General features: G+C 52.0%; 1 protein-coding gene and 1 long non-coding RNA gene across 16 annotated transcripts in view; one reads left to right on the forward strand and one right to left on the reverse strand.

The window, feature by feature from the left end:
* LOC140602551 (BEN domain-containing protein 5) overlaps positions 1-27,404 on the forward strand; it is a 1,370,322-nt gene that overhangs the window by 1,326,560 nt on the left and 16,358 nt on the right. The gene's annotated exons all lie outside the window — the stretch shown is intronic.
* On the reverse strand, positions 3,201-8,039 carry LOC140602550 (uncharacterized). Of its 2 annotated transcripts, none has more exons than XR_012005482.1 (3): positions 7,890-8,039; positions 7,070-7,225; positions 3,201-3,437 (listed from the first exon to the last, which is right to left on the reverse strand). It is a non-coding gene; the product is annotated as an uncharacterized lncRNA (long non-coding RNA). The 2 variants fall into 2 exon arrangements; XR_012005483.1 differs by having other exon boundaries at positions 3,201-4,865.

Raw genomic sequence — 27,404 nt, forward strand, 5'->3', positions numbered from 1 at the left:
TTAAGATTCTTAAGGGATTTCTAAGATTCTTAAACAGCAATCCTCTTAAAAGTGTTTGGAGTTCTCAGCCATCCCCGTGGACTCAGACTCCATTCTTTGTACTCATGTGCATAATGCAAAACTCTTTCCCCGAACAAAGTCATTAATGACCAGGCAGGGACCGGTCTGTAGGCCGGGTGTGTGACTGAGGCCGAGACAGCCCGGGACAAAGCTAGGTCTTTGGTGATGCCAACACTGAAGAGACCTGTCACAGTAAACAGTTAACACACTTGGGTTCTCATCATGGGCCATAAGGGCTGGAAAGTACAGTGATTTTTATTTGTTTCCGTGTGATGGCACAGCATTGACATTCCGTCTCTGTGCCTCAGTTTCCCGTTCTCCCTGCTGTGCCCACCTTTGCGGATGGCTGCGTCGATCAAATGGCAGAGTGTACACGGCCTGGTTTTGGAGATGAGTCTGCGTGTACTCATGGAAGGGGTGATTCTGGGTGGGCGGGAAGAGGGAGGCGGTGGGGGGAAGCTGGAGGCGTGCTGCTCCACAGGACAGAAATCTGGGATAGGGTCGGGCAGGGGGAAGGCAGGAAGCAGGTGCCCGGCTGGTGTGGGGGCAGCCGGGGAGACCCAAACCAATTCATGCCGCCCCGTGTCCAGGGGCATGTGCACGGGTCCTGGCTCCGCGGGACAGGTGCAGGTGCAGGTGCAGGTGCAGGTGCCGGTGCCGGTCACCCAGGGCCTGAGGCCTGAGCCAGAGGCGGCCCTCCTCCCGGCTCTCTGCCCCTTGCAGCCTGCCCCGCGGCCCACCAGCTGCAGCTCTGCCGCTGTTGCATGAGGTTCAAGTGCCCTCTCCTGGCCCCCAGGGTGCATGGCGGCCTGGGAGAGTCTAGCTTCCTCCCCGCAAGGACTGGGAGGCCACCAAGTCCTTTGTCTGGGCTGCGATTGGAGCTCTGGGGACCTGGGTTGGGACGAGCAGCACATCCTTTCACTCCCCCAGTCCCCAGTTTCTCTCCCACATGGACATCCCTCCTCTCGACTCATTTCCTTCTTCCCTGTCTCACAGCCTCCTTTTTTTTTTTTTCTTTTTTTTCCTCTTCGTCTTTTCATCTGTCTCTCTGACTCTCAGGCAGGCACAGACACAGTCCGGGACACCCCCTTCCTGCCTCCCCCTCCAGCCCCTCCTCTCCTCTCTCTTGCTTTTCCCTTCTCTCTCCGTCTTCCTGCTTAGCTCCCTTCCTCTCTTAAGGCCAACAGTGGCAAATAGTGGAAATGCTCGGCACGCAAAGCCACATCCCAGTCCAGTGTTTTCAGCTCACAGGATCTTGAGCAGGTGCGCAGGGCTGAGCCAGTGGCTGAGCAGGGCGGGCCGCGAACCCCCCAACCCCCCTCCGGGCTGCCAGCAGCCCCACTCGCAGCCAGTCCTTCCTGTTCGTCCTGTCTTGGCTTCTCCAGGCCTCTGTCCCCTCTCTCCCTCCTTGTTCCCTTCTCCTCGGAACTCCATTCAGATTCAAATTTGAATACCATTTATTGAGCTTTTCAGAAAAATGGGGATTTGACCTTCACCTTGAAAAAACTGTCTTTCAGGGATCACTGTTTCTGTCTCCTGCCTCCTGCCTCCCCTCTTGACCAAGTGCGTGACCGGGGCATGTGAACGGAGCTAGGGACACGGGAAGGTGGAAGAATGTCAAGCGGAGAGTCTCTCTTCCCAGTGCCTCCTATGGGGAAGGCCTGTAGTGAGGAAGGAGCCACCTCCCAGGCCTCACACGACGTCCTGGTGTGTGCGTCCACGGGCTAGCTCTGCCAACTGGCTTGCTTATTTCTTTACCATTTGTGCTCTTTGCAACCGAGGCACCTGCCACGATAAAGCACCATAGATTGGGGTGCTGCCTAAGGAAGGCCAAGGGCACAGTCCCGAAATATGTTCCAAGCCCGCCACTGTCTGAGGTCCAGCTGGCTCCACTAACACAGGCTGCATCCTCCACACCAGCTTTGGGGAATGGAGGGTCCCTCAATCCAGTTATGGGGAAGCCAGCCAACAGGCCCAGACTTGGGCAAGGGCCAGGACTGTAGGCATTCGAGCTGGAGTGGTTCGGGCCTTAGGAGCCCACATTCTCTGCAATCATGCACAGCTGACTTCAAATCCTCACTATGGCATTTCTGAGCCGTGTGTAACTTTGGGCAAGTTCCTTCACCTCTAGGGACCTCAGATCCTCACCTGGAGAAAAGAGATAAACCACCAACTCCCCACGGTTTGTGTGAGGTTAAATGCAAATGTATGTAAGTACTGAACACCCTGACTGGTTCCTAGTAAGAGATGGAAGCTATTATCACACGTAACAATTCTGTGTGATCCTTTACGGTGATCCCAGTAGATCAGGGGTCTGCTGCGTAGATGGAGAATCTACTCAGATGGAGAGTCTGCTGTCTGGGTGGAGAATCATCCACACCACCCCTAAAATCAGAAGACTAGTCTTAAGGCAAAAGAGATTCTTCCTTTGAGTTCTCTCACAAGAAAACTGTGGCTTGAGTCTGCCCCTACTTGTTTGCAGTGAGGGCAGACTGGAAAATCCCAAACTCCCTTGCCTTCGGCCAAGCATTTCAGTATTAATTTGTGCAAGTGGGTGTCTCTGGGATTCTGGGAACGCACAGAGGGTAAAGCATGAGGAGATAGCTGAGTCTTAGAAAGTTGGAAAGCTCTTCAATGAAGGAAAACATCTACAGTTTGCCTACCACGTGGTAGGCATTGCGCTAAGTATTTTATTAGCTTATTCAGTTCTCACAGCAACCCTATGAAGGAGCTATCCTTCCTGTCTTGCAAGTGAGAAATTGTTGGCTCAAGGTATTAACTCACCTGGGGTCACACAGCTTGTGCAGGGCAGAGCCAGCCTCTGACCTCGAGCCTTGACTTCCCATAGCACATGCCCTGCTCCTGTGCTCCTAGCCCGACTGCTGGAGATTTGGCCTGTCCCGTCACCCCTCCCCACTCCTCCCCAGCCCTCCAGCCCCCTCTGCTCCTCAGAGAGGCAGCACAGCACCACGCCTGGCACAGCAGACCCTCTCTCCAAGGATGCTGACTCATGCTGTCTCTCCTCTGGTCTGGCTCTCTTCTGAGTGATGGAGAGTTTTCACTTGGCCTAAACTCCTTGCATACCTCCGCGCTGGAGAGTAATTGTTGAGGGAAAGTTACTGGGCTCTGCTGAAAGTCATTTTTAGATTCCAGAGCAGGACAAGAAGGAACAATGACATCACATGTGCATGACTAATTCAAAGCACTTTAATCTTCAAAATGTCAAACTTTATGGTCAGTGGCTGTTCACAGCAAGCGGTGGCACTGTGAATGTTAAAATACCAGGGTGGCAGGGCATCGAGACTGGGAGTCTTTGTAAGGGCAAACCATCTCCAGAGGTGACGGCTGGTGCTTGCGGGCCAGCTCTGAAGCACAGTCTGAAACACAAAGTCATTGTAAGTGAGTGGCCACCGATGATTAATATGTTCTAGGTAAATGCACATTAGCAGAGGTCTCTACTACAACCCTGAAAGGTAGGCATTGTGGTCCCCTTGGTGCAGGAAGTAGGGGGAGGAGACTGGTGCTCAGAGCAAGCAGGGAATTTATGCAAGGTCATGTAGTCAGCAAGTGCTTCTGCTAATTCCCCAAGTCAGGTCTCTCAGCCTCCAAAGCCAGCTCTGCTGCAGCCACAGCAATTGCCTTTTGCCTTCGTGGCTTTAAAGTTGGATCTGTCAATGATCTGAGACAAATTTGGAATAAGTAAAGTCCTACTTCATATAACCTTAGGTCTGTGTTAAGAAACCGGAGGAGCCTCACCAACTGGTGGCCCATGGATGATTCTCTTCTGCAGATGGTGGGTTTGGCCAGATTCTATCCATTGGGTTCTGACCTCCTGGGAATCAGGGGAGCCAGGCTGGAATCCAGACATCCAGAAACTTCCTGTGTGACCCAGGAACTTCATGTTCCCTCTCTGGGCTTTCATTTTCATATTTATAGAAGTGTTAGAGGGATTGATGGAAAAACAAATACTTACCAAGCACCCGCTCTGTAACAGGTCCCGTGTTGGGCCCTGGAGATCAAAGATGAATAGACATTGCTTCTGCACCCAAGGGGGCAGTTGAACTAAGGAATCTCTGATGTCCTAGGTATGGTATGAACTCAAATTGCAACTATAAGTACAGATGATGAGTTAAGGGTATTTGACCCTTTTCAGTGTGTCTTAGATCTACTGGAACCTAGACACAAGGCTTTGAACTATATCCCAATGGGTCCAGGCAGGGAGGCAAGTGAGCATATACAAACCCAAAGGGCCCAGACATTGGCCATTCATTTATTCAATTATTTACTCATTGTTTAACAAGGAGTTTCTGAGCACTCCTTCTGTGTCAGGTCCCATACTGGGAGGCTGGGGACATAGAAACGGACCAAGTGAGGCCCCTGCATTCCAAGGTACAATCTGATGGAAAAGTTGACGTGCAGATGTTACAATTAACAGACATTCTAGACCAAAGCCCAGAGACATGACATGACACAAATGCTGGGTGAGGAGCTAGAAAAGTCTAGAGCTTCAATGCTGGGAATGACAGCAGATGGAATATTCTTTCTCCCCTCACTGATGTTGGGTGTATCTGGGTGACTCGCCTTGGTGAAGGTGACGCTAACAAAACTGACTTGGACAGAGGTCTTCCACACGCCCACGCAGTTGGGCTTGACCCTGGCTATTGCAGCCAGCCGCCAGGAGAGACACCGGCACCTCAGCCCAGCCCTAGGATGCACACTGGGAACCAGCCTGCAGCCAACGCAGCCTGGAGCCCTCCCTTCTGGCCAAGTTTATCCTGGATCAGTCAAACCCGTCACATGCATACCTGGGAGACAAAGAATGAAAAATAGATAAAATCATTAGGGGAGGGAGTGCTTAGAGATGGGACTGCACAGAGTGTGAGGGCCTGGCTTTGGGTGCCCTACTGTGGAAGGTACGTGCTGGTCATTCTGAGTGATCATGATCAGATTGTCAGGATTCTCGACCCACCAAGAGAGCTAGCAACCACAAGCCCCAGTGGAGCGTGAGGGGCCAAATACGACTTCCCAGCCGAGGATTCCATGAGGTGTGTGCCACGAGGACCGGAGCATCTTCCGTGCTCCCAGCTGAGGGGGGAAGCGTATCACAGAGATTCCTACCCCCCAGAAGGTACTGATACCTCAGCCTGTGCACAGCCGCTCAAGGCTGGAGTGGAAGGCACTGGGCCCAGTAACCTCCAGCAGAAAGCAGCCCCTCCCTTCCCCCTTCACTGTGCAAACAAATAGCATCTTCTCTGTGAGCCTCAGCATGAAAGATCGAGAAGCACTGGCTTAGCATGAGGGGTCCAGGCCCTGCCTGTGCTGCTGAGGATGCACTATCTGCTGTTTCCCTCCCAACGAGGTCTGTCCCCTTTAGGCCCCAGACATGTCTTCCTTCCTTCAGACGGTGAGCAGAGAGCAGAAAGCCAGTATTGCACCTTTGCATCCATAATATACCATCGGAGGATTTTTTTATTACCTTGTCAAGACAAAGAGCAATGGGCTGCATTTAAATTCAGAACCCAACCGACTGCAGCATCATGTCTGAATCCTTTATAGCAGCCTCTGCTTTAGCTTTGAGAGCTGCCCCAGACAAGCCTCCACTGGGTCCCTGTCCCCACGCGTTCTGTCTCCCTCCAGTGCCGGGCCTCACATGCACTTAGATGGTAAAAGAAAGGACTTAGTCAGCGTGGTATGGGCCCAGACTGCTCTCAGAGCACAGGAATGTCTGCGTGTAAGGAGGGCTGGAACAGGTGGGGACACCTTCCTGGAAGTGGTGAGTCTCCTAATAAGATTTAGTAAGGTGCTCACGGTTTCCAGGGCTTTCACATATACAGGGTCACAACAAATCATCACAGCAGTTCTGTGAAGGAGGAACAATTATCCTCATTTTACAGCTTAGAAAACAAAGGCTCAGTGAGGTCAAATTGCCTGACAGAAATGCACAACGTGGTTGTATAAGTCAGGCTTCTCCAGAGAAACAGAACCAATAGGATTTATAGAGAGAGAAGGATTTATTTTAAGGAATTGGCTGGGGTGCTTATGGAGGCTGGCAAGTCCAAAATCTGCAGGGTAGGCCAGCAGGCTGGAGACCCAGGGAAGAGCAGACTTAACAGTTCAGACCTGGACACCTGGGTTACTCAGTGGTTAGGTGTCTGCCTTACGGCTCAGGGTGTGATGCTGGGGTCCTGGGATCAAGTCCCGCATCCGGCTCCCTGCGTGGAGCCTGCTTCTCCCTTTGCCTGGGTCTCTGTTTCTCTCTGTGTGTATCTCTCATGAATAAACAAATAAAATCTTTAAAAACAAAACAAAACAAACCGTTCAGACCTGAAGGCTGTCTGCTGCAGAATTCACTCTTGCTCAAGAGAGGGCAGTCTCTTGTTCTACTCAGGCCTCCAGTTGATTGGATGAAGCCCACCAACATTATGGAGAATAATCTGCTTCACTCAAAGTTCACCAAGTTAAGTGGTAATCTCTTTCAAAATTCCAGATCCTTCACAGAAACATCTGGAATCATGTTTAGACCACTTAAGTGGTCATCATGTCCCAGCCAAGCTGATATGTAGGATAGGTGGTCACAGTGGCAGAGCTCGACCTTGCCCCCAGGTCTGTTGGTTCAGATCTTGGCCCGGACTACAGCACAGTACACACGGGGAGCTATTGACTCTAAAAACAAAGAATTTGAAGGGGTGGCATGTAGTCCAATTTAACACATTTTATTGAGAGTCTTCATTGTGCCTAGCTCCGTTAATACTGAGATTTAGATTTTTTTTAATTCATTTTGAGAGAGAAAGAGAGAGAGAGCATGAGCGGGGGGGGGGAAAGAGGGAGAAGCAGGCTTCCTGCCAAGCAGGGAGCCTATGTGGGGCTCAATCCCAGGACCCAGGGATCTTGAACGGAGTCAAAGGCAGACACTTAACTGACTGAGCCTCCCGGGTGCCCCTAATACTGAGATTTAAAATGAAATAAAACAAAATAGCATCCACTATCACAGTCTGATGGAGGAACTTACAGTCTGGTGGTGATGCAGAGAAGGCCTCTGGAGAGTGGATCCTCATGAGTAAAGCAAGCCTCAGTGGTATAGGAACCCAGCATGTTAAGGAACTGTCCCATCTGGAAGGGCGAGTTCATACAAGGGAGGCCCAGGAAGTAAAGCCGGCAAAATCTTCTAGAACCAGATAATAGCCTTGAGTGCCATAGTACTAATTTGATGTTTTAGCTTATAGGCAATGGGGAGCCAGAGAAGGTTCTTGGGCAAGAAAATAGCATGAGGAATTGACTATTAATAGGAGAACAGATGGTGTATATGGGAGGAGGTAGAGAAGGGGAGTCAGCTTAGTTTACCCTGGACTAGTGGGCCCTTCCTCTCAGTATGATTTTGGGAGCACTGCAGGGTCCCTACTTCATTCCCCAAGTACTAGAGAAACAACTGGCAGGGGCCAAGTGTTTCTCCCACCTACTGACTTCTCAGGGAAGACAAAGAATTAAGAAACAGACTGGGTTAGGCAGCAGGCATTGCCCTAGGTGTTTCCCTAAAGAACCATGTGGAGAAGATAGGACTGGTTACTGCTCTCATTAGACCGATGAGGTCATTGAAAGTACCTGTCCAGGGTCACACAGCTGAGTCCATCTGGCCTCAGAGTCTGGATTCTCACCGTGTGACTCCACAGCCAGGGCTCTGAGCCACTGAACCGCGCTGGGCTGTGGCCTTGGGAGGGGCCCTCGACGCTCCAGCGTCGTAAGGAGAAAAGAGGAATAAATGGAGGGGCAAAGAGAAAAAAACCAAGAGTTGAGGAAACAAAGGTCATTTTTGGAAGACTCCCATGCCTTACCAAGGCCTGACTCAGGAACAGGTGCTGGAAACGGACACGTAGCCATATCTGGGAAAACAGAATGCCAGCCAGAGAGACCTCAGAGAGACGATGATCACTTGCCAGAAGCCATCCCGAGCTAGAGGCCCAGCTCCACCCACTGTCCAGACTGTTTCTGTTGGCACTGGGAGAGGAGTCACTGCTCGCAGGGCCCTCTGCTGGACTCTCGTCCCTACAAGCAGGCCAGCCCTTCCCAGTTAACCCTCCATGCTAGGGTGGGGTGAACCCAGGAGAGGGCAGCGATTTCCTGGTTTGCTCCCATCTGTAACCATTGTCTTACCTGGTGGGAGGCATCATCTGCTGTAATTAGGCTTCATTAAAATGCTGATTAATAACATCCTGCCTGGGCCAGGCGGATGCTTGGATTGGCCTCATCACTGTAAATGTGAGTGTTTTTTTTGCAACTATTTACACACAGTTAACACCTCTGCAGGGCCCCAAAGGAAGGAGGCAGCGCAGGCTGTTCAAATAGCCCCGCGCACAAGGAAACCCAAGGCAAGGAGGTGGCCAGAGATGGAAGTGGAGTCTGAGCGTGGAGGGCTGAGGGGGCGAGCTAAGCTCCCAGTCTAGGTTACAGATGGGGCCTCACCAACTGGTGGCCCACGGCTGATTTTTTTCTGCAGATGGTGGGTTTGGCCAGAAGAATGTTTGCTGGCTGGTGAGTTGGTTGGTTGGTTGATTGAATGTTGAGTTTGAGGGGTTTTGAGTGTGGCATTTGCTGTCCAATTTGCCACTGATCCTATTGTTTCACAGCTGTCGTTGCACATATTTCTTACCTGACAGGTAAGAGGTGAGGCGGTAAAAAGAACACATTTATAGGCAGCAGATGTGTGTGAACAAAGAGTTAGAAAGGTAAGAGCAGGAGCAAGGATCAGATAGACATTGCGGTGCCCAGAGAGGATGAGACAGAGCCGAGAGGTAAAGGCAGGGTGGAGTCTCCAGCCTCCCACGTCATCTCCAGCAGTTGGAGTGTGAGTGTAGCGGGGGTGAGAGAGGTGGGTCAGGAGAGGCTACAAGGAGATGGCAGGAGCCAGCGCCCAGAAGGAGCCTTGAATACTGTGTTTAACGGGCTAGGGCTTGACCTAGAGAAAGTATGGAAACCATTCAAAAGAAGTTTCAGTCAGAGAGAAACACAGTCCTACCCATGTCCTAGAAATATCACTCTGGCAACAGTGACAAGAATGGCCCGGACAGCAGCAAGGAGAGACCAGAGGCCATTGAGACCATCTAGAAGCGTGACCATAAGGCCTGAACCAGGGCAGAGGTGGTGCAGTAGAGAGGAAGAAGGACTTGAAAGTCAGGTCTGGGGTGAACTCAGTGAGAGATCCACTGGTTTCCTTCCTGGAGGGAGACAGCAGTGCTTCCGATTGATCACAGGCCTGGCTGTCGAGCCCATGAGGTTTCCAGGAGAAAGCCCAGAAATGGAGGAACGCTGACCTCATACCCCACCTTCCAAACAGAAGCCAATCTCGTGAAAAGCCAATCTTCAGTGTGAGGTGGGGCATGGTGGGGGTGGCGGGACGAGAAGAGCTTGGGTGGGGTCTTCCCATCTCTCATCTCTCGGGCCTCACCATAGCAGCCGAACTTTGCCAACTTCTCATTTGCTCTCACAGCACAGGTCAGCCTGGTTTTAGAGCCCAGAGATCAGCCACTTTCCCAAAGCTACTGGTGGCCAGAAGTTTTTTGTCATATCTTTTCTATATTTAAGAAGCTTATTTCTGTTTCTCTGTGCCTATATGATCCCTATTTATAAGACTTCTTGTTTGTCTCTCTCACACACACAGTGTCTGTCTCTCTTTATCTCTGAGAATTTCTATGTCTTTGTGTGTTGCTTCTCTCAGTATCTCTCCCTCTCTGTGCTTCCCTTTTTTCCTAGCTCATTTTTTTTCCCTCCCTCTCTCTCCTCTTCCCCAATTCTCTTTCTCTCTATCCCCAGTTCTGATTAGACAAATGACCCAGGGATGGGGCCAGTCTCTGCCCGGTGGCTAGGCTAATTGATGGCTGCTATAGAATTGCCTAAGCAAGGAACTCTTGTCATTAGCAAGTGATGGGTTGCCTTGGCCTACAACTAGGAAACCTTTGAAATCCTGCATCTAAATTGCCATTCTTTTGACTGCTGCTAGTGATGCTAATTAGCTGTGTTAATTGGATGTTTTGATATTTGAAGAGCAAAGCAATCCAATTCCTTCCTCCAGAAAGCCAAAATTATTAATGAATTTGGCAGCAGCCTTGGCTTTCTTTCCACAGTGGGCACAGCCAAAGATTTTGGGGCAGGGGAAGGGCTGGTTCTGAGGAAGTGCCTTGTGTGCTCCTGGGGAGAGGGAGAGGCTGAGAAGCTGGCTATGGAGCTTCCTAGTGGTGAAATCACGCAGCGGGACAGAAGGGTCTCAGATCATGAGTTCAGAGACCAGCATAAGGAATTTGACTCTGCTCTGCCATTATCTGCCTTGTTTGAAATTTTGCATCCCGATGCCGAACACAGTGCCTGACACACAGTCAGCATCTAACACATATGATTGAGTGAATAACCAATACAAGCACTGATTTTGGAGTCAGATTCAAATTCCAGTTGGACCATTTTCCAGCTTGATGATTTGAGCAAAAGTTACCTCACCCATGGATCTCAGATTTTCCTCCAACTACATATTTGTGAACAGTTCTGATCAACATAATTTTCTTCAACTTGCTATATTTTCATTGATGTTTTAGCATCCTCTCACACATGCCTGGTACCTCAAATGCCTAACCTGTCTCTTAATCTGGTTTGGATTATAAAACAGTGTGATTAAAGCTGAAGGAAAGTAGGTCCAGGATTCTGTGGGGACACAGAGAGCAGATCAAGTAAGCAACTAAATTCAGTCTTGAGGAATCTGGGAAGACTTCCTAAACAGGACAGACTTTGAGCTAGGTTTACAGGGGTGATTAAACATTCACCAAGAGGAAAAGAGGAAGACATTCCACAAGGGCCTGAAAGCCCAGAGCTGTGGATGAACTCACTGCTCTGAATTAGAGACCTAAATGATCTCTTACAGCATTGTTTAAGGGAGAAAACTATAATCAAGGGCAGGAACAGGAATCTAGAGAAGAAAAGGCTGGGTGTGGTAGACTTGCCATCTCACTCACCAATGGAAGGAAATTTCTTTGGGAAGCCAAGCCCACAGCCTACAATCTAGTTAATTGCTCCTTGGGATGTTTTCAAACACCATGAGGGGCACAGCTTGGACAGATTGATCATGAGTTCCAAAGACATAGTACAAAGATTATGAGTGATTACTGCATCTTAAAAGTGTTGGAATCTATCTAATCTAATCTAAACTGCCCCTTTAAGGGAAGCAAGGAAAGAAGAAGGAAGGAAGGAAGGAAGGAAGGAAGGAAGGAAGGAAGGAAGGAAGGAAGGAAGGAAGGAAGAAGGAAGGAAGGAAGGGAGGGAGGAAAATCGAAGGAAAGAAGGAAGTAAGCAAGCTTTCTTAAAACCATAATATTTAAAATCATTTCCAATTTACAGATGTGATGCTCCTTCTGTGCATACCTCATACTTCGACTTTGTATTAAAGGATCATCAGAAATTTAACAGGAAGAGAGTTTTGCAAGGACATCACACGGGCAAAGGCACAAATGACAATGGAGCATTGGGAGTACCTGGTGCTAGAGTGTGGCCAGGGCATGGGATCAGTATTGGGGAGAGACTACATAGGTGGGTGGGGGCCACATCACAAGAGGTGCCGGGTGTAGGAGATTGACAATTTATCCTACAGGCAATGAGGAGCTTTCTTCACATTTTAAAAACAAAGAACTATACAATATGAGATGTTACAACATCTCTTTGATGTTCCTTTTCATAGTTCCTGCTAGACAGTGAGCTCTGAAAGGAGCTAATCATTTCTGATTTATATCTGTGTCTCCAGGACAAGGAACATAGTAGGTATTCACAATCGTTGGCTGCCTAAAATTGAGGTGGCTTAACTGATACCCAAAAGGGGTAATGACCTGTTCAGCATCACTGTGAAACCTGGTGGCAAAAGTGGGCCTGACCCCAGGCCAGAGCTTCGGCTAAATCAACATCCCTGGGTACCAGATCTCAGCTGATTCGGGGATTTGGATTTGAGTGCATCCTGTGTGACATGGTCTAGGGACATGGCTCATTACCTCCAGATCTCTCTCGGTAGTACTGAACCCTTTCCCTCAGAAAGCCTAGCAGAATCCGGGCCCAACCTTAGGAAGTTCGTTGGCCTTTGGTATCCTCATAAGACCCACTGATGTCCTGGCCCAAATGTTCTCTCCTGGGTCACCCATTGCCATTATCACATATTTAAGGATCACCATGGCTCAAGGCCTGGGGGATAGAAAAAAATGAGTCAGACACAGTTGCTGTGCTTAAGGACTAGTCTGAACCTGAACATCTCAAGACACAGACCAAGTTGGATGCCTCTCAGCATCCATGGTGCCTGGCATCCACTGGCTCGAGTTGATTCAATGATGGAGAGAAGAACCTTGAGGAGATAGGGAAGCAAGGACACCACATATACCTTATATCACAGTGAGAACACTGCAGGTATCATGAAAGAGGAATGGAGTTCAAAGGAGAAGAGAGTTGCTCCCAGGAACCAATTTCAAAAATTTTGTGAAGAATGTGGTGGGGTCCATGCTAAGCCTTGAAGAATGACTGGACTGAGGCTAAGGTGGAGAGAGAGCATGAGCAAAGGCACAGGCTGTGTCAGTAATTATTTAACAAATGTCCGTGCAGTGCCTCCTGTATGCTGGGGGCTGTGAGGGGCAGTAAGGATACCGAGCCGCCCTCCCAGAGTTTGCCATCCTGGAGGGGGAGGAGGCAGGAGGGAGTGTATTGTATGTGCATGCACATGTAGCAATTGTGTGTGTGTGTGTGTGTGTGTGTGTGTGTGTGTGTGTGTGTGTTGGGGAGGAGGGGGAGGGCAGTGATATAGGATTAAGGGGAGGTCAGGGGGAGACTATCAAGTTTGCTAGGCCCAGTCCAGAGCAACCAACGATCTAAACTTGCAGGTCACGTTGGCCTTTATTCTCTACCTGCTATAAAACGTGTTTGATGTGGAAGGAAAGAAAACTAACACTCACTGAGCTCCTGCTACATACCAGTGAAAAGCACTTTACATACAATATTCTTATTTAATTCTCTGAACCACTTTGAAGTAGGTCTGTGCATCCTTGTTTTACAAATGAGGAGGCCAATTTTAAGCCACTGGTTGGTGATGGAATCTTTGTGACTCCACAGTCCTTGATTTTTTAATACTACGCCATGCTGACCAGCCAGCGTGCTATGCTGGGCCCTCTCCTGTGCCCTGGTTGGTTGGGGTAGGGGGGTGGGGGTGGGAGTGAGCGTGTGTGTGCACGCGTGAGTGCGTGAGCCTGCCCCCATATGCCCGCATGCAGGTACCCACTGTGGGCTAAGGGAGATGCTGACTGCTCCGTCCAATTAATGCTCCATCCGTCCCTGCTGTCTCTTTGTGATCAGAATTAATTGCTGCCCATGACGCTGTGTAGAAGGGAAAGGACGGCCATCGGCAGCGCTGCTCGCTGCTCGGGGGATAAAAACATTGTAACGCAAAACAAAACTGGCTCCCGAGGATTTGAAATAGGAAATTCTTTCTGTTGGAGAAAGATTCGGTGTTCTGTGACCAAAGTCAATGTTCTCTGACCCTATTCAGGGAGAAGGACAGCCTGTTCCTGTTCTGGTCGGCGGTACTGGGTAAAGGAAGTGTGGCAATATATGGATTTGGAAAATTGGTCGCGTATAAAAACTGACCATGTGATTTTGCAAATCTCTTCATCTGTAAAATTAGGAGGTTTGACGAGGTGAACTCCAGGGTCTTTTTACTCGAATTTCTTGGGTTGCCAGTGATAGAAAAACCAATTTGAACAGTCTTAAGTAAAAAGTTAAAGTCTGAAGTCAAGTCTAACGGAGCACTGGTTTTAAGCATGCCTGGATCTGGAGACAGTGTCATCAGGACTTGGTCTCAAGCTGCTCCCTGAGTGATGACCCCGTTCTCTGCAGGCTCTCCCCCAGTGGGAGCAAAATGCAGCTCCTGGTGGACATCCCATCCTCTCAGGGTTACGGGTGATTCCCTCTCTCACAGGCCCCGACTCTATCCTCCTGCACCATCTGGTTGGGGCCAGTTCCTCTGAGCCACAGGGACTGACACTGGGGGTTCAATATGGAAAAATGGGGTGTTGGGAAAGGGGAATCGATTAAGAGCAGGAAAACAAAACCAGACAGATGTCTGCTGTTGGTACCCTCCTGCTGAGATGTTTTAGGATCCTCTAGCTCTTTGATACACTGTAAAGTTCAACCTAGAATAAGTGAAGGTCAGCAAACTTCAGGGAGTACTTAAAGCCAGGAGATGTGGTTAAAGGCAAAAGAGAAGATAAAGTATTTTTGAGCATCTACTTTATGCAAGAGTCCCTCCCCGGTGGTTTCGCGTTCATTAGGTCATTCAATCCTCACAGTGCTCTAGTTAGGAGCTATTGTCATTCCCGCTTCACAGAGAAGGACATTTAGGATCAGAGGGTGAGCTGCTTGCCTACAGTTTTTGTTTTGTTTTGTTTATTTAAAGATTTTATTTATTTATTCATGAGAGAGAGACAGAAAGAGAGAGAGAGGCAGAGGGAGAAGCAGGCTCCCGGCAGGGAGCTCGATGTGGGACTCGATCCCAGGACCCCGGGATCACGCCCTGGGCCGAAAGCAGGTGCTAAACCGCTGAGCCACCCGGGAATCCATTTGGAATCCATCCAAAGCCTACGGTTTTATATCCATTCATTTATTTATTCTTCCCACAAGCAAGGTAGGAAAACGGGGGAGTCCTATTAAGCTGTGGGGAACCGAGGATGGGGAGGATGCAGGCCCTGCCCTCCAGGAGCTCACAGTCTAGCTGGGAAGAGACAGAGGCAAAGAGGAGCGGAGATTCGGGGTGTAATGGTCCGGTCCCAGCCGGCGCAGGTCGGACACGCAGCTCTGCCCACTGGCTCCCAGGCCCTGCTCCTTCAGGTCCCCTCCAGACCCAGGCCCGAGGCTCCCTGCTCTGACTTCCCGGGGCGATGTTCTGAGAGGGTTTGGCTTAAGAGGAGCACATGTCCCTGGAGGCCACTAGTTCTCAATGGGGTTCACCCTCTGCCTATACCCAGCTAGCTGTGGAAGGAACAGGACCCCTAGACCCCAGGATCATAGTTCTCTCCATGAAACATTTCCATCTCTTCATCTTGGGCTTTACGTAGGCTCCTTGGAAATGATCAATCACGTGGTGCTGGAGTCTCCTTCTCCTCTTCATCAGACAGTCCTCTTCCAGGGACCCTCATTCTGGACTTTTCCTGCTTCCCTAGAAGTGACAGGGGAAGAACAAGTCCACTTTACCTGCTGAAGTTGGTGACACTTGCTCTCACCCTGCCTTGTGCTAACCCCCATAGCTCAGCATTTCTCTTCCCACAGTCTCCAGGACCTGACCTCCATTCCTCCTCCCAGTGAAGTCCTCAGACACCGGGTTTCCCTCCGATTTCCTACCATGAGCAGCAAAATATTAGCTGAACACCAAATGTGCCGTACACCGCCAGACACGGGGGACCTCACGGTGAATGAAGCGACACAGTTTTTGCAACCACGGAACTTGGTGGCCTTGTGGAAGAGGCGGTTATTTACCAAAACCACAGAGACACATGAGGTTACAGACAGGAGAGGCCCATGCGGGGGCCCCGGGGTGCTGGGAGGGGTATGACGGCAGCCCCTGACTTGTCCAGGGGCTCACGAAGCCTTTCTTGAAGGAGCGGGAGCTGGGCTGGGGGCTGAAGAAGGGGCGGACGTTCCCGGAGGCCGGGAAGCCCAAGGCCGGCCCCGCAGAGGGAGAGTGCGCGGCCCACAGCGGGCCTAGGAAGCCCGCCCTCAAGGGATCCCCCACAACGCGGGTCGCAGCAGGACTCGGCTGTCCCGTTGTTATTAGAATAGGGCAGGATCGAACGAGACGTGGAACAGGCATGTTTTATATCCTGACACCGGACAGATCTGATGAGTGTTGGCCAGAGGGAGGGAGGGAAGCAGACGGGCCGACAGACAGGCAGCGGTGTGGAATAGTGAGGATAGGAAAGTTCCTAAGAAAACATATCCTATCCTAAAAAAAAACTGGATATATGTGTCAGTCTCATGGGGAGCTCAAGCCCAGCTCCTTAGCCATCCTGTCAGTGGCCCCCCTCAGCTGTGCCTGACAAGGAACCGACATGTCTCCCAAAGAACGCGAGATGCGAGGAAATGCCAGTAACTGGACATCACGGCGGAGCTTCGTCGTAGGAACCATAGGAGTCGTGTGACACAAACGTGCAGCAAAATAAAATTAGGCGACCCTCCTACTGAGGAGAGTGCCATAGAGGGATTCCAGGGAACAAAGAACTCCCTGGAGTCTAGGGGAGCCGTAGTCCGACTTCACATCCAGGATCACTGCGGGCACCGCCACCTACTCCCCAACGCAGGAACCTGACGTCTACCCTTGAGGCGGCCAGAACCCTGCATCCAGCCCCCCGGCTCGCGTCCATTTCACACGACCAGTATTTCTAGTTCTGTCTCCTCCTTCTTGCCCCACTCTTAGTGTCCCAGCACAGGCCTTCCCCATCCTCCCTAGACTAGAGCTGTCCTCCCTGCCTCCAGTCCTGGTCCCTTCCAAACCATCCTCTACCAGGGCCACAGGAATGATCACGATGAAGCCAAATCTAACGTTCTCTCTGCCTCCCTTACAACCTTGCCATGCCTCCTTATCACCTGCGGCATAAAGTTCACGTTCATTACCTCACACGAGGCGCTCATGACCTGTCTTTGTGTATTTCTCTTGCTTCCTTCTTCGTCTTGTAGAAGGTATTCCAGCCACGCCAAATGTCTTCCCACCTTTGAGGGGATCAGCACGCCTCAGCTTGCACATGCCTCTGCCTCTGGCCAGGGATCCCTTTCCACGAACGCCATCATCCCCTCTGTGCCTGGTCAGCTCCTACTCTTGACTTTGGTCAAGTCCCTCAGATTCCAACCTCATCCTCCATGTGTTTGTTCATTGTCTCCCCTACTGGGATGTGAGCTCCATGAGCAAGGTGTATCTCAGCATCTAGAAAAATACCTAGTACATAGGAAATTCTTAATTATTTGTTGACTGCAATTACTTAAAGCACATTTATCTCAAATAAAAGACCCCACCCTGTTTGGCGCAGGTGTTACCTCCTCTAAGAAGTCCTCTGGGGTCCCTCCAATGTCAAAACTTATTTTCTGTGCCCCTGCTTCCCTCTGCCATAGTAGTCATTGCCCTGCACTGCAGTTTTTATCTACCTGTCTTCTGTGAGGGCTGCTCAGGACAGAGGTTGACTTTTCATCTCCAAGTCCGTAGCATCTGGCCCAGAGCCTGACACAGCAGGGAATAAATATTGAATAAAGGAACACAGTCGGGGCAGCCCCGGTGGCTCAGCGGTTTAGCGCCGCCTTCAGCCCAGGGCATGATCCTGGAGACCTAGGATCGAGTCCCACATCAGGCTCCCTGCGTGGAGCCTGCTTCTCCCTCTGCCTGTGTCTCTGCCTCTCTCTCTCTCTGTGTCTCTCATGAATAAATACATAAAATTTATTTTTAAAAAAAGGAACACAGTCATTTTAAGACAGTTAAGATAATAATTATAGCATGATCATAATTCCCAGTAACCTCAGGCCTTGCAGTTGGACAGACCTGAGTTTGAGTCTTAACCTTCAACTGTTAGTTGAGCAATGTTAGACACGGGACTTCTCTGAACCTCGGTTTACTAACCTGGAACATGGGAATAATAAAATCTGCCCTTTTTGTGCATAATAAATAGCACAGTGCCTGAAAGATAGTAAATGATCCTAAACATAAGTTCTACCCCCTGAGTTTCAAGTTCAAGACAACAACTTGTTATTTCAAGTTCAAAATAACACAAGGGCAGGAAAGAAAATCATAAAATGTTAGAGCCAGTGGAGCCCTAAAGAGTAGAATTTAAGGGATGGGATCATTTCTATTTTGCTTAAGATGGAACAAAAATGTCCCCAAATGAGGATTAAATGTAAGGAGGTAGCCGAGAATAAGGTGTTATAGTGGAGTTTGACTATAGTGTAGCCATCCCTTGGTGAAACCGTGGAAGAAGCCCAACTCCTCCTGATGATACAAATGGGGACGAGGAAGCCCGGGGCGGGGTGAGTGACTTAGCCCAGGTCGTCCGGCAGTTTGGTAAAAGCTGACATTCAAATATGGGTCTCTTGACTCCCAAGATATTGCTCATTTTATTAATCCATGTAAGTGCTTCAAATTCCGGGCCAAATCAGAATGAAGACACAAGGAACAAGGGAGTGGCCTTCTTTTTTTTTTTTTTTTTTTTAAAGATTTTATTTATTTATTCATGAGAGACACAGTTTGAGAGAGAGGCAGAGACACAGGCAGAGGAAGAAGCAGGCTCCTTGCAGGGAGCCTGATGTGGGACTCGATCCCAGGTCTCCAGGATCACGGCCTGGGCCAAAGGCGAGCACTAAACCGCTAAGCCACCCAGGGATTCCCGGAGTGGCCTTCTTTTAAAGACCATATCCTGTCCCTTTAGTGAGCCTCTTCAATTCTAAGCTAGTTTCAATTATTACTTTTGCTTTCCAGCCTAAAGACTGGCCTGCGATTCTCAGCCGCTGAATGGCCCACCATTCTGTTTGTAGTTGCTTCTAGGCCCATCTTAGCAGAGGAGGAGCCATTCTTCTCCTTACACAGTCATCCAGCCCTAATGTCTATAGTGCCTGGACCGGGAGCAGCTTAAGGCAGGACCATGCCTGTTGTGTTTAGCCCCCCAGTGTAGCCTATAAACCTATTACCTGGCTCAACACATAGGAGGTGCTTGATAAGCATCTGTTGAATGAATAACAAATAATAAATGACAACCTGCCCAGCGTGGTCTGAAGTTCAAAAGTCCCCCAAGGCCATCCTGTCCAGACTCAGGCACATTATTCCTAAGGTCGGATCTGCATCCGTTCTAGCCCAGCCAGCTTCCAGCTTGATTTCTCTTCCAGATACCCAGTCAGAGTGATGGGTACTGCCTCAGGCCTGAGAAGGCCTGCTCTGACCTGGGTGGCCAGAAACAGTAGCCTCTTCTCCTAGGATGGGGCAGAGAGAGAGTGAGGACCAGATCAGAACTAGAGACCATTTCAGCTCACCCTCTAGCCAATTTTACAGAGAAAACTGTAGGAAACCTGCAAGACCTTACCCCTGAAAATCCAGATAATTCTAAAAACAATTTCTCCATCTCTCACTCTCTCTCTCTGTGCGTCTCTCTGTCCCTCTTTTTCTCTCTCCCACTTTATCCTGTTTTTTGGTTCATTGTCTTTTTCTTGCTTCTGTGATAGACCTAACGTGTGTTAAATGGCTCTGGAAAGAAATCTGAATGTGACACACCATTGTCCTTGAGGAGCTCGTGCTTTGTTGGAAACGACAGATTCATACACAGTAATAATAATAATAGAGAGTTACCACCTGCCTGCACTGTGCTAGGGGCTCAGGATCCATGATTTCTGATCCACACGAGAGTCCTTTGAGATAGGTAGCAGATGCGAAAACTGAGGCACAGAGATGTTAACGCAGCTTGCCCTAAACGTGTAGGAGCCAATATTAAAATCCATGCTTTTAAAAAAAAAAAAATCCATGCTTTTGGGACTCTAAACCCCACATCTAAACAGATGCAGGATGGGATGCAGTGTCAGGGGACAGGCTTAGACTAGCTTATGCAAGGCCCTGAATGCCACATTTAAAAGTTTAGATCTTACCCTACAGGTGACAGAGAATCGGTGTAAGGTTTTAAGTCAGGAAGCGACAAGGTTAGCAATTATGAGAACATCGCTCTCAGTGCAAAAGGAGGGAAACTGAAGTCAAGAAGACCAATTAGGCTGAAGCAATAGTTCAGATAAGAGAGAGGATCTGAAGTAAGGGGATGGATGGTAGAGCGAGAGGAGGAAGGCCACATCCACAACACGTTTAGGAGGCAAAATAAGCAGCATGCGGCCCTGTACGGGTATCTCCTGCCCCTGAGAGGCAGCAAATTATGTCAGTAAAAAAAAGACTGGGGTTGGACATGTCTGGATCCAAATCCGGTGAACGCACCTGCTGCTGTGCAGAAGGCCCTGGGGGTCAGGTGGGGGAGGTGGGAGTTGAGCACCCTGCAAGGTGCCCAGCACCCAGCCAGAGCTGCACTGCCCACCCGTGGGCGCACCTTCATCCCCCGCCCTTCGGCACCCGGAGGAGTTGTGGACGCACGCTGGAGGCTGAGTAATGACCCCAAACATGTCTAGATCCTAACCCCTGGATCCCATCAGTGTCGCCTATGTGGAGATGAGGCCTCTGTAGATGGGATTGCCACGGCTCTTGAGGCAGGAGCTTGTCTTGGGCTCCAGGGCTGGGCCCCGCACGCAGCCTTCTAGGAGGGAGCTGGAGCCCTGGGGGGCTCCCCCTCTTGATCTCAACTCAGGTCTAGATTGCAGGGTCGTGAGTTCCAGCCCCGCCCTGGGCTTGGAGCCTACACAGAAGCGAGGGGGGGGGGGGCAGAGGGAGGTTGGCCGCACACAGAAGGAGGGGGACGGACGCAGTGTAGGGGGAGGCAGACCCCAGAGTGGTGGCGTCAGAAGCCAAGGCCGCAGCCCAAGGAAGCAGGGAGAGGCCTCCACGGGGAGGGGGGCCCCTGACGCCCTGTCTGCGCCCCAGTGAGACAGACTTCAGATTTCTGGGCCCAGACCTGCGGGACGGTAGATGCATGTTGTTTTAAGCTCCCGAGTTGGGGGGGCTGCGCAGCTGCAGATGAGCTGGGAGCCTGGGGACACAGCGGCCCCGGGGCCTGGGTATGCGCCCACCTCCCCTCCTGGATTCCCACCTTCCCCGTGGCATCTCGGTGCCAGGGGAGCCCTGCCTGTCCCCCTGTGTCCCGGCTCCGTCCCAGGCCTCCCACTGTCGCTGTCGCTGTCTCCTCTCTGCTTGTGTTGGTCTTTCTGTCCCACCTGCTGTTTCTCCTCCTGCCCCCCCCCCCCCCCCCCCCCGAGGCTGCACTGCTCGCTTGCTCTCTCCCTCTGCTGTTGCCTCCTACTCTGTCTCTCGTCCTCGCTCCCTTTCCCTCCACTTTTCAGGGTCCAGTCGCTCTCAGCCCCCGAGATGATCTTCCTTCCCGATCTTTCTGTTGCATCCTGACTGTTCCTCTTGCGTCTTCCTGGCCCCTGGCTTCTTTCCCTCTGGGTCTCCGGCCCTGCTGCCTCTCTGTGTCGTCCTCGGTCGCGTCCTCCCTTGCGTCCTCCCTCCCTGTCACTCTCTCTGCCGTGACCTCCGCAGCCCCCACGCTGCACTTCAGAGATGGAGCCTGTGTGGCCGCGCACCTGTCTCACCGCGGGGACGGCTGCAGGGGGCAGGGACAAGAGCTATTTCCCTGTTGCCTTGTTCTTCTGGCTTCACCTGGAGGCTCCCGACAGGTGCCCCTTAATGTTCCAGCGGCGCCGTCGTCTTTCCCCTTTAATGATGATCCTCCGCTGCTGGCAGAGGCGGGAGTACGAGCACACATACTTCCAGGCTGCGGTTTTGGAACAGGGAGCAAGTAGGAGTTACATTTTCTTTTTTGGAAGCAGGATGAGAGCAGGGAAAGATCCCCATGAGGACCGGGGCTGCGTTTTCTCCCTGCGTCCCGGCTCCCAGAACGGCATCTGGCAGGTCAAAGACAATAAATAGACAAATGAACGAGTGAACGAATGAATGAGCGGGTGGGCTTCCCTCCTCGTTGTGCCGGTTCTTGAGGTGCCTCCCTGGACCAGTCCCTGGCAGGTTGACATCTGCGGTGGGGGGGGGGGGGCGCGGGGATCCGAGCTGCCCGAAGCACAGGGCGTGAGGAGAGAGGGAGGGAGACTTGGCACCGGACTCGGCCTCAGGGCAGCCCGGGGCCTCTGGTGGTTCTGGAAGAGCCGCAGGCAGGGAGCAGCGTGGAGCTGGCTGCAGGGACGAGCAGGATGGAGAGGGCAGGGCTCAGGCCGCAGGAGGACGCGTGTGATGGGTGCCGCCTGGGCCTGCTCAGGGAGGTGGGAGGACCCTCCCGGGGCAGCTGCTGCACGCCAACAAGGGGGTGCCTCTGACTCCCGCGGGGGAGCTCCTCCCCAGGTTAACTGTGAGCTCCAGTAGTGGGATTGGGCTGGGCTCGGCAGAGCCAACAGTGGCACGGCCGGCCGGGGCTTGCGGCTCAGAGGAGGGGGATCCCCTGGTGGGCGCCCGCTGGCTCCTTCACCCCTGCAGGCACAGCTAACCCCCACCTTCCCGCCAGGCCTCCCAGGCCGCTCTACTTGGGCCGCAAGGTGCCCCTGACTCCGTCTTTATCCCTGCGCCTGAGCACTTAGCACTTTCACGTTCTGGCATCGTCGGGAACTTGCAGATGTGTTTGTTACATGGACGGTTTGTCTCCCAAACTCCAACAGAAGCTCCAGGACGACAGGGATCTTTGGGGGTCTCGTTTGCCGTGAATCCCAGGGCCCTCAAGCTACTCGGTGCATAGTAGGTTCTCAGGAAACATTCCTTGAACGAAACAATGGGGACGGGATTTTTCACGAGCTTATAGCCTTGAACACACCATGTTAATGCTGGAAAGGACGTGAGAGACTATACTTCTTTACCCACAGAGAAACTAGGCCCAGAGAAGGGAAATGGCCAAGGTCACACGGAAGCTACTGATTGAAACCAGGTTGGTCTCTGGAATCCCCACGTAGGTGCTCATTCAGCGCCCTCGGATCCCAGGAGGCAGGAGAACGGAGGGTCCCGCAGCCACTGCCCCTCGCCGGGAGGCCTTGGACACTCGCAACTGGGTCTTCCCTGGGAGCAGGAGCAAGGGGTGGGGAGCTGGGCAGAGTGGGACGCACCGGACAGTCGGCAGGGCCTGCAGCGTGACTACTCCCAAATGGCTGGTTGTCCAGAAACCATCTCCATGACCTGATTCTTTCCCCAGTTCTGATTCAGGACCTAGACGCTTAGTGTCTCATCAGCATCGCCAGCTCAAAGTGAACTCCTGGTCTGTCCCCTGAACCTATGCCACCAGCCCCAGCTTCTGCACCGCCCCCATCGGGGCACTCCATCCGCCCAGCTGCCCAGGCTACAGGCATGGGAGGCTGCCCTCACGCCTTCCTCCCCTCAGGCCCCACTGCCAACCTGCCAGTTCCTCCCCAAGGCATATCTTCCCATCTCTGCCCCCTCCGTCCTGGTCCAGACCTCCCCCACCTGCCCCAGCCCCATCTCTCACCTGGACCACTGCAGGAGTCTCCTGGCCCATCTGCCTGCTTCGACTCTTGCTTCCTTATTTTTAGCACAGCAGTGACCTTTTAAAATTATAAATCAGACTGTCTCATTTTCCTGCTTAAAATTCTTCAGCTTGCCATTCACTCAGAAAACCCAGACTCCTTCAGGTGACCCAGAATAAGGCTTCATGTGATCTCGCCCTTGCCTGTCCCTCCACACCACCCTCCTTCAGACCCTATCTCCCACCCAAGGACCCTTCCCACTGCCCTTCCTTCTTCATAGGTGCTGCGCTCTTTTGTCCACTCTCAGTTCACATGTCCCCTCCTCGGGGAAGCCGGCCCACACCCCCGATCAGAGGCCTTGTTGTGAAGCACCCCATCACCCTCTCTTCCAGACCCTGTGCATTGTCATCCTACACTAGTAAAATCACAATTACATATTTATGTGGGTTTTTATTCCTTTGTTATCTATCTCCACTTCTAGACTTAAGAACCACTGTCTTGGTTTTATTTTTTTGTTTTATTTTGTCGTTGTTGTTGTTTATTTACCACAGTAACCCTGAGCCTTCCAGAGGGCCGGAACATAGCAGATGATCAATAAATATATATTGAGTCGACAAATGATTGACACAACCATAGATACATCAAATATTTTTTATTGCCTGCAGAATACAGGTTTAAATTCCTTAATTGGGCATTCAAAGCTGATCTGTCTGCAGCCTCAGCTTTCACCCTACCCCGAGGTTGCCTGGGCTCACGGGGCCCCTCTCTGTCTTATTTATGGACCAGGGTCACATGTCCTGGCTGTACTCCGGGCTTCCCTGACGCCAGCCTCTCCCTTCCCCTTGTGAGTGGTCCTTGGCCTTCCCGTCTTTGTTACATACCCACTTCCATGAAGCCTTTCACAATTCCCGCAGCTGGATTTCAATCTCCTACGTGTCCACAGAATCTAGTGTTTGCACGTATGATCACACTCAAAGGAGGAGAAACCGTAGGCACAGACGCTCCAGCTCCCAGGCCACCTCCATCACTTTCAGGCCACAGGATTCCAGGTCATTTGTGCATGTTTTCCTTTTTACAGTTTCCTTTTCTGCAAAGTATGTGTAGAGTTGTACTTGGACCTTGCAGGGCTGTGGTGGGGACTGGCGAGAGTAGCTACACCGCACAGTGCGTAGGGGAAGTTCTGGAGTGAGTTTTGTGAAGGTGACCACGCAGCAGGCTGCCTGGCGACATGGTTACTCAGGACGCGGTGGTTTCCCGTCTACACTGTCAGCTGTACTTGTCTAATTTCTCTGTCTCTTCCCCCAGTCCTTGTCACTGTGCCTCCCACTATACAGGGGGGAAGAGCCCAGTGAATGTTTCTTTTTTTTTTTTTTTTTTTTATGATAGTCACACACAGAGAGAGAGGCAGAGACATAGGCAGAGGGAGAAGCAGGCTCCATGCACCAGGAGCCCGACGTGGGATTCGATCCCGGGTCTCCAGGATCGCGCTCTGGGCCAAAGGCAGGCGCTAAACCGCTGCGCCACCCAGGGATCCCCCCCAGTGAATGTTTCAATGAACGAAGGGATGAGTGAGAGTGAACAGCACGTGCCCAAGCCTCTTTACCTGTTAAAGGGCCCCAGGAAGTACCAGAGCTACCAACACTCACCCTTTACCTCAATGGCTCTGAGCAAAGGTGGTCAAGTCTGTCTGGGTCTCACACAATTCCAGCCAAGCTCCCCTGCTTCTCTGACTCGGGGGTCCTGACCCCCACCCCCTGCTAACTGTTCCTCCATCTGTGAGAGCAGTGAGCCACATACGTCTGTGAGGAAATGACATTTCCAGCCTATAGGCCATTCGGAGACTGTTGGCGGCAGTGCAAAGCGGGGAGCTCTCACCACAGCCCTGTCTCATTGGAAGGGGTTCCAGCTGGTCATTGCCTTCTCTGCCTGCACCCCAAGTCCTTGTCCAAAGACACCTAGTTTAAGTGAAAATATTCAATCAAGCTCTCCCGTCTTGACTCAGACACCCCCACCCCGTAGCCAGTAGCCTAGGGCAAAGCTCCAGGGTTTGAGGAACCCCTGACACGGTCGGACAGGGGAAGAGGGTGTCCCAGACAACCCCCACCTTTAAAACGCCCTCTTTCAAGCAGAGGCATCAGCACCTCACGGCCGGACGTTTTGCTGGAGCGGCGCAACTCGGCCCGACGACCAGGATTTCTGGAGGGTGGCTGCGGGCCCGGGAGGATGGGCTCGGGTGCCCCACTCTTGCATTTGCTTTGTCAGCACCCACGTGGCAGCCGGCACCTCGGCACGAGCCCGGGGACGGGGTTATGACCCACATTTCGCAGGTGCAGGCCCATGCCTTGTCGGGGCCGAAGCTGGGGCGGGCCTGCCCAGTGGGGCCAGCTTGGACCTGGCTGATGCCGCTGCCAGCGGCCTGTGGGCTGGAGGGACGCTCCCGCCCCGTCGAGCCTCCGCGCAGCACGGCGGCCGCAGTTTGCTCCACTGCTTGCGAGGCGGCCCCCAGCCCGGGAATGCCAGCAAGCAAGGGCCAAGTGACAACCCCTTGGCCCACCTGGCCTCCCAAGCCCCACGGTGTCGTGACGACCACGGCGGCCGTCCTTGGCATTGCCGGAGAGTCACAAGCCCGCCCAGATCCAGAGCGAGCAGGCACGGACCACACGTCCCGGTGGAAGGAGGGTCGGGGTCAGATCATAGAATCCCACGTGAGGTGGAGATACTGGTGCCGACATTTTTGGAAAATGCAGCGTGCCAGACACAGAATGTGACAGGGCCAGGATCTGCATTCGAGAGATCTGATCCTAAAACTCCTGCTGGGCCCTTGTAGCCAGGCCGCAGCGCGCCCTCCTTTCCTCTGCGGCCCTGCAGCTCTGGGCCCCACAGCTCTGGGCCCCACACTCAGGGCGATTGGGCCCCCCCAGGCCGACTGGGGCCCGGCTAGTTTAGAGCAGCAGACCAGGGCCTGCCGGTCACAGGCCATGCCAACGCCGGCTCGGGAACTTTTTAAAGAAGAGGACAGAGAAGGTCGGTCACATCCAGAGGAAGAAAGCAGGTGGCGGCCCCACAGCCCGGTGAGCCTGCGGCGCGTCGCACTGTCATAAACAACTTGTCTGGTGTTTTTCCTCCTCCCACCAGGCGCTGGCCTGGGATGACTCAGCCCTTGACAGAAAAGGTGCCTTCGAGCTGGGAAACAGCTCAGGCTGGGGGACCGTTCACTGCTCCCGAGTCAGCCTTTCCCAAATTGGAGTCCCGGCTCGCCCGCTGCCGGTTAGACAGCCTCGGAGAAGCTCCTCGGCCTCCCAGAGCACAAAGGGAGACTAACATGCCCTCCTCACTGGATTGTTTCAAATGTCTGTGGAAGCAAAGTACCAGTGTCGGGCCAGGAACATAGGAGGTGCTTCGTGGATGCCAGTTTTCATGTCCTAGGCCATGTCCAACCCCAGCTCGGGGACTTCTTGAAGACCGCGGTGAAAACTCACCCGACCATTCCACAAACACTAGTCCAGCTCCGTGCCCCTGGATGGAGAGGTGGCTGCGCATATCCAGCGACGTGACAGTTAAACTGAGGTGCCCGGAGACTGAGAAGTCAGCCCCATAAGACACGTGGAGGGAGGGAAAGTGGCCTGGAAAGACAGAAGGGTGTAGGAAGAGACCAGAAAGTGAAAGAAGTTCAGTTGCTGGAGTGTGAAGGCCAAGGGGGGGTTGGCGGGGGTGGAGAGGCGGGGAGCACAAGCACAAAACTAAGAAAACAAGTAGGAGCCCAAACATGAAGGACCTGGTCAATCAAGTTCCAAAGTTTGAACTTTAAGGCAACTGGGAGCCCCTTGGGAATTGAACTCGGTTGGATGCAGTGGTTAGCTCTGCACTTTATAGCCTCCCTCTGATTACGTCGTAGGAAATGGAGTAGAAGCAGGGAAGCCTGTGTGGGGGAGGCCCATTAGGAGAGCATGATAGTAATCCAGGGGAAAGGAGATGCTGGCCTTCTCTAGCGGGACAGCAGGGGCCTGCAGGGAAGTGGGCAAACTCTTAGAAGAGATACGTGCTTTAAATGAAGTCAATTTAGAAGTCTCATGGAAGCTTGGGGCCAGACCACCAATCACAGTCCTGGGGAGAGCGGTACCGTAGAAGGCTTTGCTGAAGGGATATTACCCTAATTGGAGAGTTGATGAGCAAAAAAATAGCCAAGGGAGGTGGGGAGG

This window comes from Canis lupus, chromosome 13 (genome assembly GCF_048164855.1).
Source record: "Canis lupus baileyi chromosome 13, mCanLup2.hap1, whole genome shotgun sequence".
NCBI classification, from domain to species: domain Eukaryota; kingdom Metazoa; phylum Chordata; class Mammalia; order Carnivora; family Canidae; genus Canis; species Canis lupus.